The sequence below is a fragment of the Giraffa tippelskirchi genome, chromosome 5 (genome assembly GCF_054371585.1).
Source record: "Giraffa tippelskirchi isolate mGirTip1 chromosome 5, T2T-mGirTip1v1.2.pri, whole genome shotgun sequence".
In the NCBI taxonomy this organism is placed as follows: domain Eukaryota; kingdom Metazoa; phylum Chordata; class Mammalia; order Artiodactyla; family Giraffidae; genus Giraffa; species Giraffa tippelskirchi.
Genome location: NC_137279.1, coordinates 158,504,669 through 158,517,052, shown reverse-complemented (window position 1 = coordinate 158,517,052; position 12,384 = coordinate 158,504,669). Strand labels below are relative to the sequence as shown.

General features: G+C 38.4%; 1 pseudogene; it reads left to right on the top strand.

Moving 5' to 3' along the window:
* Positions 1–9,213: 9,213 nt before the first annotated feature.
* On the top strand, positions 9,214–10,591 carry LOC145505281 (zinc finger protein 75D pseudogene; annotated as a pseudogene).
* The last annotated feature ends 1,793 nt before the right edge of the window (positions 10,592–12,384 follow it).

Here is a 12,384-nt window from a genome sequence, read left to right as displayed (position 1 = left end):
GCATACACCCAGAGGAAACAAGAATTGAAAGAGACACAAGTACCCCAGTTTTCATTGCAGTACTATTTACAATAGCTAGGACATAGAAACAACCTATCTCTCCATCAGCAGGTGAATGGATAAGGAAGTTGTGGTACATTTCCACAATGGAATATTACTCAGCTATAAAAAGGAAAGCATTTGAGTCAGTTCTAATGAGGTAGATGAAACTGGAGCCTATTATAAAGAGTGAAGTAAGTCAGAAAGAGAGACATGTATACTGTATATTAATGCATAAATATGGAATTTAAAAAGACAGTAATGATGATCTACATACAGGGCAGCAAAAGAGCTGCTGCTGCTGCTGCTGCTAAGTTGCTTCAGTTGTATCCAACTCTGTGTGACCCCATAGATGGCAGCCCACCAGACTCCGCCGTCCCTGGGATTCTCCAGGCAAGAACACTGGAGTTGGTTGCCATTTCCTTCTCCAGTGCATACATGCATGCTAAGGCACTTAAGTCATGTCTGACTCTGTGCAACCCCATGGAAAGCAGCCCACCAGGCTCCTCTGTCCACAGGACTCTCTAGGCAAGAATACTGGAGTGGCTTGCCATTTCCTTCACTGTTGTCTGTTGCAACCTCTCTTTTTTCATTTCTAATTTTGTTGATTTGATTTTTTTCCCTTTTTTTTCTTGATGAGTCTGTCCATTTTTTGACAAGTTGTCAATTTTGTTTATCTTCTGAAAGAACCAGCTTTTAGCTTTATTAATCTTTGCTATTGTTTCCTTCATTTCTTCCTCATTTATTTCTGCTCTGGTTTTTGTGATTTCTTTCCTTTTGCTAACTTTGGGGTTTTTCTGTTCTTCTTTTTCCACATGCTCTAGATGAAAAGTTAGGTTGTCTATTCAATGCTTTTCTTGTTTCTTGAGGTTGGATTGTATTGCTATAAACTTCCTTCTTAGAACTGCTTTTGCTGAATTCCATAGATTTGGAGTCTGTTTTCATTGTCATTTGTTTCTAGGAATCTTTTGATTTTCCTTCTTTCTTCTTCAGTAACCTCTTCATTATTTAGTAATATACTGTTTAATCTCCGTGAGTTTGTGTTTTTGGCAGTTTTTTCCCCTGTAGTTGATATCTAGTCTTATAGCATTTTGGTCAGAGAAGATACTTGATATGATTTCAATTTTCTTAAATTTACTAAGGCTTGATTTGTGGCCCAAGATGTGATCTATCCTGGAGAATGTTCCATGTGCAGTTGAGAAGAAAGTGTATTCTTCTGCATTTGGATGGAATGTCCTGAAGATATCAATTAGATCTATTTGGTCTAATGTTTCATTTGAGGTTTATGCTTTATTATTTATTCTGTTTTGATGATCTGTCCACTGGTGTAAATGGAATGTTAAAGTTCCCTACTATTATTTTGTTACTCTCAATTTCCCCTCTTTTGCCTGTTAGTGTTTGCCTTATGTATTGAGGTACTCCTAAATTGAGTGCATAAGTATTTACAATTGTTATGTCTTCTTGGATTGATCCCTTGATCCTTATGTAGTGTCCTTATTTGTCTCTTGTAATATTCTTTATTTTAGTCTATTTTGTCTGAAATAAGGATTGCCACTCCAGCTTTATTTTGGTTTCCCATTACATGGACTATATTTTTCCATCCTTTTACTTTCAGTCTGTATGTGTCTCTAAGTCTTAAGTGGGTCTCTTGTATGCCACATATATAAGGGTCTAGTTTTTGTATCCATTCAATCAGTCTGTATCTTTTGGTTGATGTATTTAATTCATTTACATTTAAGATAATTATTGATACATATGTTTCTATTGGCATTTTCTTGATTGCTTTGGGTTTGTTTTTGTATGTCTATCCTTTCTCTTGAGTTTACTGGCTATATAAATCCCTTCAGTATTTGTTGTAAGGCTGGTTTGGTGGTGCTAAATTCTCTTAACTTCTGCTTGTCTATAAAGCTTTTGATTTCTCCATCAATTTTAAATGAGGTCTTTGCTGGGTACAGTAATCATGGTTGTAGATTTTTCTTTTTCAGTACTTTAAATACATCCTCCCATTCCCTTCTGGGCTGCAGAGTTTCTGCTGAAAGATCTGCTGTTAATCATATGGGTTTTCCCTTGTATTTTACTTGCTGCTTTTCCCTTGCTGCCTTTAATATTCTTTCTTTGTGCTTAATCTCTGTGAGTTTGATTAATATGTGTCTCAATGTGTTTCTCCTTGGGTTTCTCATGTAAGGGACTCTCTATGCTTCTTGGATTTGATTGACTATTTTCTTTCCCATGGTGGGGAAGTTTTCAACTATTATTTCTTCAAAAATTTTCTCAGTGCCTTTCTTTCTTCTTCCTCTGGGACGTCTATGACTCAAATGTTGGTGCATTTAATATTGTTCCAAAGCTCTCTGAGGCTATCCTCAATTCTTTTAATTCTTTTCCCTTTATTCTGCTCTTCAGCAGTTATTTCCACCGTTCTATCTTCCAGATCACTTATCTATTCCTCTACCTCAGTTATTCTGCTATCAGTTACTTCTAGAGTATTTTTAACTTCAGTAATTGTGTTATTCCTCTCTGTTTGCTTATTCTTTATTTCTTCTATGTCCTTGGTGATTGTATTAACTGTGTTGAATGTTTCTTGCATTTTCTCCATTATGTTTTCAAGTCTTTGGAGCATCTTTACCATCATTATTCTGAATTTTCTTTCAGGTAGATTGCTTATTTCCTCTTCATTTATTTGGTCTTGTGAGTTTCCACCTTGTTCTTTCATTTCTGCTGTATTTCTCTGTCTTTTCATCATTTTTTTCCTACCTTGCTCCACTTGAGGTCTCCTTTTCCCAGGCTTTAAGGTTGTATTCCTTCTTCTCCCTCCCGCCCCCACCCTTGGAAGAAAATGTTGGTTGAGTGGTTTGTGTTGATTTCTTGTTAGGGGTGACTTGTGCCTGTGTTCTGATTTCAGGGAACTTAGCCTGTTCCCCTGAATGCCTGGGATCTTCTGCTGTTGCCTAGATGTTGCTTCAAAGGAGTTGTTCCATATCTTGATGAGTTTTTCATGTATTTGTGGGGAGGCTGGCAATCTCTCCATGTTACTCCTCTGCCATTTTCTTCCCAGTCTGTAATTCATTTTTTTTTTAATTTGAATTTTACTGCATGCATCTACCATATTTTATCTATCAGTTTTTCTAGTGATAAACACCAAGCTGCCTCCAACTTCCCACCACTGCAAACAAAGTGCAAGTGAAAGTGAAAGTCGCTCAGTCATGTCCAACTCTTTGTGACTCCATGGACTATACAGTCCATGGAATTCTCCAGGCCAGAATACTGGAATGGGTAGCCTTTCCCTTCTCCAGGGGATCTTCCCAAGCCAGGGATTGAATCCAGATCTCCCGCATTGCAGGTGGATTCTTTAGCAGCTGAGCCACAAGGGAAGCCCAAGAATACTGGAGTGGAAGCCCAACAATCCCTTTTCCAGTGGATCTTTCTGACCCAGGAATCGAACTGAGGTCTCCTGCATTGCAGGCAGATTCGTACCAACTGAGCTATCAGGGAAGCCTTTACTGCAAACAATGCTACCTCCAAATATTTTCACCCTGATCCCTTTAGGGACCTGGGTGAGAGTCCCTCTGTTGGCTCCTAAAGTAAGCTTATGTTTAATTCTGCTGAGTATTGCCAATTTGTTCAAGGTGACTCTGGCATTATGAAATGAAGAACCATCCAAATAATTTCTAGTTATACCATCTTGGGAAGAGGCCTGACTCTGCCAGGTCCAAGTCATTTGCAGCCCAGGTCTACTCCATATCTTCAGGACTGAACTTTTCAGGGAATCAGAAGGTCTCTCAACTTCTTTGTTTTCATGTGGAATTGAAGCATGTGTCGACTCAGAGAAATGGTTACATTTATGACCTAGTATGTTGTTAGTTTAATGACAGCAATGCTTTTCTTAAATATATACATATGTACACATACATATATATGTGCATATATATATATATGCATATATGTATATATACACACATGCACACAAATGGCTCCATCACTGGAGATTTGATAAAAGTAAAATATTTTTTTCTCCATCCATAAATTTACTAGGCTTGTAAGATAAAAAGCATGAATTTAAATGCCATTTTATGTCAACTTATTTGTGGAACAAATCTGCCTTAATTGGACCTTTGTGTTGTTTCCTCTTTGGAGTCAGCTGAGCACATGGACACTCTGGTGAAGACCAGGGAGTGAGAATATGTGAAGACCACTGAACCTCTGCTGTATAGTAGACACTAAGGAGGTTCATGACATTGTACAGGAGACAGAGACCAACACTATCCCCAAGAAACAGAAATGCAAAAAAGCAAAATGGCTTCTGAGGAGGCCATACAAATAGCTGTGAAAAGGAGAGAAGTGAAGGCGTAAAGGACAGATATACCCACATTTGAATACAGAGTTCCAAAGAATAGCAAAGAGGGACAAGAAAGCCTTCCTCAGTGATCAGTGCAAAGAAATAGAGGTAAACAATAGAATGGGAAAGACTAGAGATCTCTTCAAGAAAATTAGAGACACCAAGAGAACATGTCATGCAAAGATGGTCTCAATAAAGGACAGAAATGGTATGGACATAAGAGAAGCAGAAAATAATAAGAAGAGGTGGCAACAGTACACAGAGGAACTATACAAAAAAGATCTTCACAACCCAGATAATCACAATGGTGTGATCACTCACCTAGAACCAAATATCCTAGAATGTGAAGTCAAGTGGCCTTTAGGAAGCATCACTGCAAAAAAAACTAGTGGAGGTGATGGAATTCCAGTTGAGCTATTTCAAATCCTAAAAGATGATGCTGTGAAAGTGCTGCACTCAACATGCCAGCAAATTTGGAAAACTCAGCAGTGGCCATAGGACTGGAAAAAGTCATTTTTCATTCCAATCCCAAAGAAAGGCAATGCCAAAAAAAATGTTAAAACTACTGCACAATTGCCCTCATCACAGGCTTCAACAGTACGTGAGCCATGAAATTCCAGATATTCAAGCTGGTTTTAGAAAAAACAGAGGAACCAGAGATCAAATTGCCAACATCTGCTGGATCATCGAAAAAGCAAGAAAGTTCCAGAAAACCATCTATTTCTGCTTTAATGACTATGCCAAAGCCTTTGACTGTGTATATCATCACAAACTGTGGAAAATTCTTAAAGAGATGGCAATCCCAGACCACCTGACCTGCCTTTTGAAAAATCTATATGCAGATCAGGAAGCAACAGTTAGAACTGGACATGGAACAGACTGGTTCCAAATTGGGAAAGGAGTACATCAAGGCTGTATATTGTCACCCTGCTTGTTTAACTTATATGCAGAGTTCATCATGAGAAACGCTGGGCTGGATGAAGCACAAGCTGGAATCAAGATTGCCGGGAGAAATATCAATAACCTCAGATATGCAAATGACACCACCCTTATGGCAAAAAGCAAAGAAAAACTAAACAGCCTCTTGATGAAAGTGAAAGAGGAGAGTGAAAAAGTTGGCTTAAAGCTCAACATTCAGAAAACTAAGATCATGGCATCCACTCCCATCACTTCATGGGAAATAGATGGGGAAACAATGGAAACAGTGAGAGACTTTATTTTTTAGGGCTCCAAAATCACTGCAGATGGTGACTGCAGTTCTGAAATTAAAAGATGCTCACTCTTTGAAAGAAAAGTTATGACCAACCTAGACAGCATATTCGAAAGCAGAGACATTACTTTGCCAAAAAGGTGCCTCTAGTCAAGGCTATGGTTTTTCCAGTAGTCATGTTTGGATGTGAGAGTTGGACTATAAAGAAAGCAGAGCACTGGAGAATTAATGCTTTTGAACTGTGGTGTTGGAGAAACTCTTGAGAGTCCCTTGGACTGCAAGGAGATCCAACCAGGCCATCCTAAGGAAATCAGTCCTAAATATTCATTGGTAGGACTGATGTTGAAGCTGAAATTCCAATACTTCGGCCACCTGATGCGAAGAACTTGCTCACTGGAAAAGATCCTGATGCTGGGAAAGATAGAAGGGGGTAGGAAAAGGGGATGAGATGGTTGAATGGCATCACCGACTCAATGGACATGAGTTTGAGCAAGCTTCGGTAGCTGGTGATGCACAGGGAGGCCTAGCATGCTGTAGTCCATTGGGTTGCAAAGAGTTGGACACGACTGAGCGACTGAACTGAACTGAGGGTGCTTTTCATACACACACAATCTCCTTTATCATCACAAAAGTCTTCTGTGCTATTGTCCCCCATTTAACAGAAGACAAAATGAAAAATCATGCAGATTATCTAATTGTTCACATTACTGAAGTAGACAGCAATGTGAATAATGTGAAATTCCAAATGGTTGCCTGTGTATCTTTTTCATATTTATGCTTTTTCTGTGTTAGCATATTGACTCCAGGGTCTAAAACTTTATTTTATTTTTAATTGTGGTTGCAGTTGCAAAACATTAAATTTACCATCTCAAACATTTTAAAATATTCAGTTGTGAAAGTGAAGTGAAAGTCTCTCAGTCACGTCTGATTCTTTGCAACCCTATAGACTATACAGTCCATAGAATTCTCCAGGCCAGAATACTGGAGTGGGTAGCCGTTCCCTTCATACTGTTTCCCAACAGATCTCTAAAGCTTTTCATTTTACAAAACTGAAACTCAACACTTAATATCCCCTCCCTGTCCACTTTTGTACTTCCTATTTTTATGATGGACTACTCTAGAATTGCTCATATGAATAAAATCATCAATACTGAATCTTTGTAACTGGCTTACTTCACTTAGTATATTATCCTAAAAGTCCATCCATATTGTAGCTTATGACAGGATCTTCCTTTTCGAGGTTGCAAAATATTGCATTGATCCTCAGATACAGAGGGCTTGACAACATATTACACTTGGATTTTCAACTATGTGTAAGTACCCCTAGCCCCTACGTTAATCAAGGATCAACTGCACTGGTTCATTTTTCTGCATAAATATATCTGTAATAATGTTTAATTTATAATTTAGGCACAGTAAGAGATTAAAAATAGTAGAATACAATAGAACAATTATAAGAACATACTGTAATATAAGTTATAGGGTTGTATTTTTCCTCTCTCCAAATATCTTATTGTACAAATTTATTACCTTTTCCATCTTATCTAAGCACTTACCAGGTGCTGCAACTACAACTTTTGTAATTTGAGATGCAACAGCAAAACTAACACAAATTGCTCCTTCCTTCTTACAATTACAGTAATATTAATTCTTACAGTAATAGGGTCATTCATCCATACTTAGGAACGAATATTCCTAAGTAGATCACAGGAACATCAGCATAAGGACTTTCTTCTTTCCTTATTATGTAGAGAGCTTTCACCTTTTCACTTAAAAGAAGCACTTTATAGCTTCTCTCTAGTGTATCAAAATGTCCAGCAGCACTATTCCGAGGGCCATTATTACTTCAGATAGGGTCACTGGAACATCAGCACTGCAATACTACAGCTAGCTATCTGATAACCTTAGATGGGGTTTAAGTGGGTAATGGATGGGAGATGCTGAACAAAGGGATTGTTCAAATGACATGACAGGGCAAGACACTTGAGATTTCATCACACTCGTCAGAACTGCATGAAATCTAAAACTTACAAATTGTTTCTCTCTAGAATCTTCTATTTACTATTTTTGGATTGAGGTTGACCATGGGTATTTAAAACTGTGGAAAGTTAAACTGTGATTTAGGGGGAGACTATTGTAATTTTTTTTAAAACTTCTAATAAGAAAAAAGTGGTATCTTGTCACATAACTTTCAATATTGTCTACTGAGATCATAATACTTCTGTTTGCAAATTATTCTGCATGCTGAATCATGTCTGGATTTATAAACAAAATGTAAGATTGCTGTGGAGTTGAAATTTTGAAACAATAGACAAATCAGAAAGCAGGTCACCATGGAAAAGGCCCTGGACAGCCTTGAGGGAAGGGTGCAGTAGAACTTTTTCTGTGTTTCCATTAAGGCTTCTGCCCCTTCCTGAAACCCCTTCCCCTGCTGTGCTTTGGATGGAGGGGTGGAGTGGCCTAAGAAATGAGGATCTTCTAGGTAGTAGTGGATGGAGGCCCCTCCACAACCCCTTCTATTAGAAATTCATTTTTAGGAAATGCTGTTGAAGTGGATGGTGGCACCTTTATATCCAAGGTTCCCAAAGAGGAAATCACCAGTGGGCTGCAGGAGTTGGGACCAGACATGTGGGTCCACAGGGACCTCGTTCAGCAGATTGCTGAAGAGGAAAGAATCTGGCGGTGCAAGTGACTAAGGGTGGAAGCCTTACTGGCTTGAGTCATGCCTGTAGAACACCACCTCCTATTTATGCTTAATGATGTCATTCTTTCTTTATTCATTCATCTCCAGTGTATTTATTTTTAATTTCTCTTTTAGATTGTTCTAGTAGCTTTACTTCTTCACGAGTGTATTAAATGGTATTGCATTTCCTCACATGTATAATTCTTGCTCAAGGAATTATTACTCATGACCTGGCTTGTAGAGGGGGAGGGAGTCTCTATTTGGGGAAACTCCATTTGGTTGCCTCTGCTCAGGTACTGTTTTGAGTCCCCCGACTCTAGATAAGACCATTTTTTATGTTTGTGGATTGATTTGAATTTGGCTACTTTCGGAATGCAGGTCCCACACGTTATCTGGTACAACAGACCTGTTTCCAGCTATATGATTCCAGTCTGGGAGGACTAAGTCTCTCTTCTTGTTGAGAACCTGGGAGAGTGGAAGGACACTCGGATTCCTGTTTGTGGATGGCAGCTTGGTCCTGACTCCAGCCCCGTGTCCTCATTAAATGCCAGGCCTGTGGGCTTTTAAACACAAACCTCTACAGCCCATCTCTAGTTCTCTTGAGGGCTACATAACCTCAGCTACTGCTCTATATTTGATACCTAGGGAATTCTTTCTTCTTGCCTTTTTAAAAATTATTATTTCTTTAATTTTGGTCTTACTTGCAGCACTCACGATCTTGCATCGTGGCTCTTGGGCTTTTCTCTAGTTGAGGGGATCAGGCTTAGCTGCCCTGTGGCATGTGGGATCCTAGCTTCCTGACCAGATGAAGACCAGCTTCATCTTCCCAGAAGGATCAAGGAAGAAGATTGTTTCATTGATTTTGTTCCAAACGAAACTGGGCCTCAGTTGTCAGATCTGGAGCTGGTGGTGTATCCAGCACAGGAGCAGAATTGTTCCTAGATCAGAATGATGACAGTAGATCTGAAGACTTCAGTCCAGGAGCTGGGAAAGGAGGCAGTGCTCCTGGGAGAAGCAGCAGAGGCCCCAGGCTTCCAGCTGAAGCCAGCAGAGTCCCAGCCAGTGGGCATGTCCCAGGAGGAAGAAGTTTGAAATATACACCAGGGTCTACAAGAGCTGCTGAGCAGGAATATCCACAAAGTACCTGAGCCTGTATGTGAGAGGGTGGTACCTACTTACCAAATCCTAGCCCTTCCTGAGCAAACAAACATCAAAGACTGGACAGTGGCACCTGAGTTCATCTTGCCTGAGTCCCAGAGTTTGCTGCCATTTGAGGAAGTGGCCACATACTTTTCCCAGGAAGAATGGGAACTACTGGATCCCACTCAGAAGGCCCTCTACAATGACGTAATGCACGAAAACTATGAGACTGTCATCTCTCTAGAATTATTTGTGTTTCCCAAACCTAAAGTGATCTCTTGTTTAGAGCAAGGGGAAGAGCCATATATATAAGGATCTCCAGTGTTCAAAGAAAATCCTGGAGAGCTGCTTTCACAGATAAAACTGAAAAATGACATGGAAAATGATCAACCTATGTGTCTTTCTGACTTAGAAATACAAGCACCAGGAGACAAAGTATCAAGAAAAGCCAGTGTGAATGTTCATCAGAAAACAACGGGCAAAGAAAATCATGGTGATGTGCATAGGCTGAGGAAATGGCACCAAGATTTTCCAGTGAAGGAAAGAAAGAAACTTTTCAACTGGTGGGAAGAAGAGCTGCTGAAATTTATTGAGCTTCATACAAAAGAACGAGCAACAGAGAAGCCTTTTAAGTGTCAGGAATGTGGAAAAAGCTTCAGAGTTAGCTCTGACCTTATTAAGCACCAAAGAATTCACACTGAAGAGAAACCGTATAAATGTCAACAGTGTGATAAGAGGTTTAGATGGAGGTCAGATCTTAATAAGCACTTAACAACACACCAAGGAGTAAAACCATATAAATGCTCCTGGTGTGGGAAAAGCTTCAATCAAAATTTACATCTCATCAAAGAAAACTATGACTGTCATCTCTCTAAAATTATTTGTGCTCCCCAAACCTAAAGTGATCTCATGTTGAGCAAGGGGAAGAGCCATATATTCAAGGATCTCCAGTGTTCAAAGACAATCCTGGAGAGCTGCTTTCACAGATAAAACTGAAAAATGACATGGAAGATTATCGCCCTGTGTGTCTTTCTGACTTAGAAATACAAGCACCAGGAGACAAAGTATCAAAAAAAGAACACATCAAAGAACTAACACAGGAGAGAAGCCCTTTACATGTCATGAATGTGGAAAAAAATTCAGTCAAAATTCCCATCTTATTAAACACCAGAGAACCCATCTATAACACATGCAAGCTTCAGTAAACGCTCAAGACTTTGATACCAGAATTGACACCAAATGAAGAAAAGCTTATCCAGTGTTCTTAGTCTAAAAAATTTACCAACCAGAGTTTAACACTAAAGTTTATGAAAAATTTCAAAATTAAGAAGCATGAAGAATTTTTTACCAGTGAAAAATTTGGTGACGTAAACATCATGTCTCACAGAAAGAAATTAGGGTTGACTGTGAGAGGAAACAGTAGTAGTTAGTTGTACTACTTACTGTTTTTACTTAGAATTATCACTGAATTCCTTAGAAAAATAGGTGTTTTAAGAACCTGAGTAAAGGAAAAAGCTTTGGGGATTGTAGCTGACAAAATAGCAACACCAGCTTCAAATAGCAGATGCAGTCATGAGTCACCAGGCTTCTGTGGTCACAGAGGTAAATATTGTTTTTCATTGGTCTTCCAGCCACTGTTAAGCACATATGATAGAAACATTTGTAGCATAGTTCTCCAAAATAAAAAGCAGTAATATATGTGTTTCATTACACGCATTGTCTTCCAGGTAGCCGACAGCAGTTTCAATAGTCTTTTGGGGCAGAAATGAATTTTAATATAAAGTTTTCCAGAAACCAAAAAAAGCAAAAAAACAAAAAAACCCAAAAATCCCAGGTCCTCTGCACCGGAAGGCAAGTTCTTAACCACTGCATCACCAGGGAATTCCCTTTTTCTTTCCTTTGAGACATGTATTCTTAAACTATATGAATACTCAAGTATTTTAAATAATATGCTGTCTAATATTACTATGTTTTAGGCATGGAAGGGAGTGTTTTAGCATGTTCTTCATCGACCATCTTGACCTAAAACTTTAATAGAAGTTATTTTTAGTAAAATACATTTTTTAGTGTTAATTTTGTAAATAATCTATTTCCTCACTCTTTTATTTTTCTAGTAGATTTAAGATGCTTCTCTTTTTCTTCTTTTTATATGTACAACCATATGATATGTAAATAATGAGTTGTGCAAACTCCTTTTTATTAATTACATGATTAAATCCCATCCTTTTCTAATTTCATTGGCAGGAAGTTCTAGAACAATATCCAATAATAATGGTGCTGTCAGACTCCCCCTTGTATCTGACTTTATTAGAAATGCCTTTAGTGTTTTAGCATTAAACATATTCTGGCTTTGGTTTTGAAAAATGTTGTCCTTATGACAAGGGAACACCCCTACATTTTCATTTTATTAACAGGTTTATAAGAAATGGGTGGAAGAATTTTATGAAATGCATTTTCAACATTCCAAAGGACAATCAGATGGTTTTTATCTTTTGACTTATTTAAAATTAAATTATATTGTCAAATTTCCTAGTATGTTACCATCCTTAATTTCTTGATTCATGAAATGAACTTCCCTTGGTCTTGGTGGTTCAGTCTTCTAATGTATTTCTGGCTTGATTTATATATATATATATGCGTGTGTGTGTGTGTATACACATATACACACACATGGACTTCCCTGGTGGCTCAGATGGTAAAGCGTCTGTCTACAATGCAGGAGACCTGGGTTCAATCCCTGATTTGGAAAGATCTCCTGGAGAAGGAAATGGCAACCCACTCCAGTATTCTTGCCTGGAAAATCCCATGGACAGAGGAGCCTGGTAGGCTACAGTCCATGGAGTCGCGAAGAGTTGGACATGACTGAGCAAATATAAAATTTATATGTGGAGATACATGTTTTTAGACTTCTTTTTCTTTTTCATTTCTTTCAAAAGTAAAATTAATTTGTAGCTTTGTTTTTATTAACTTACAAAATTA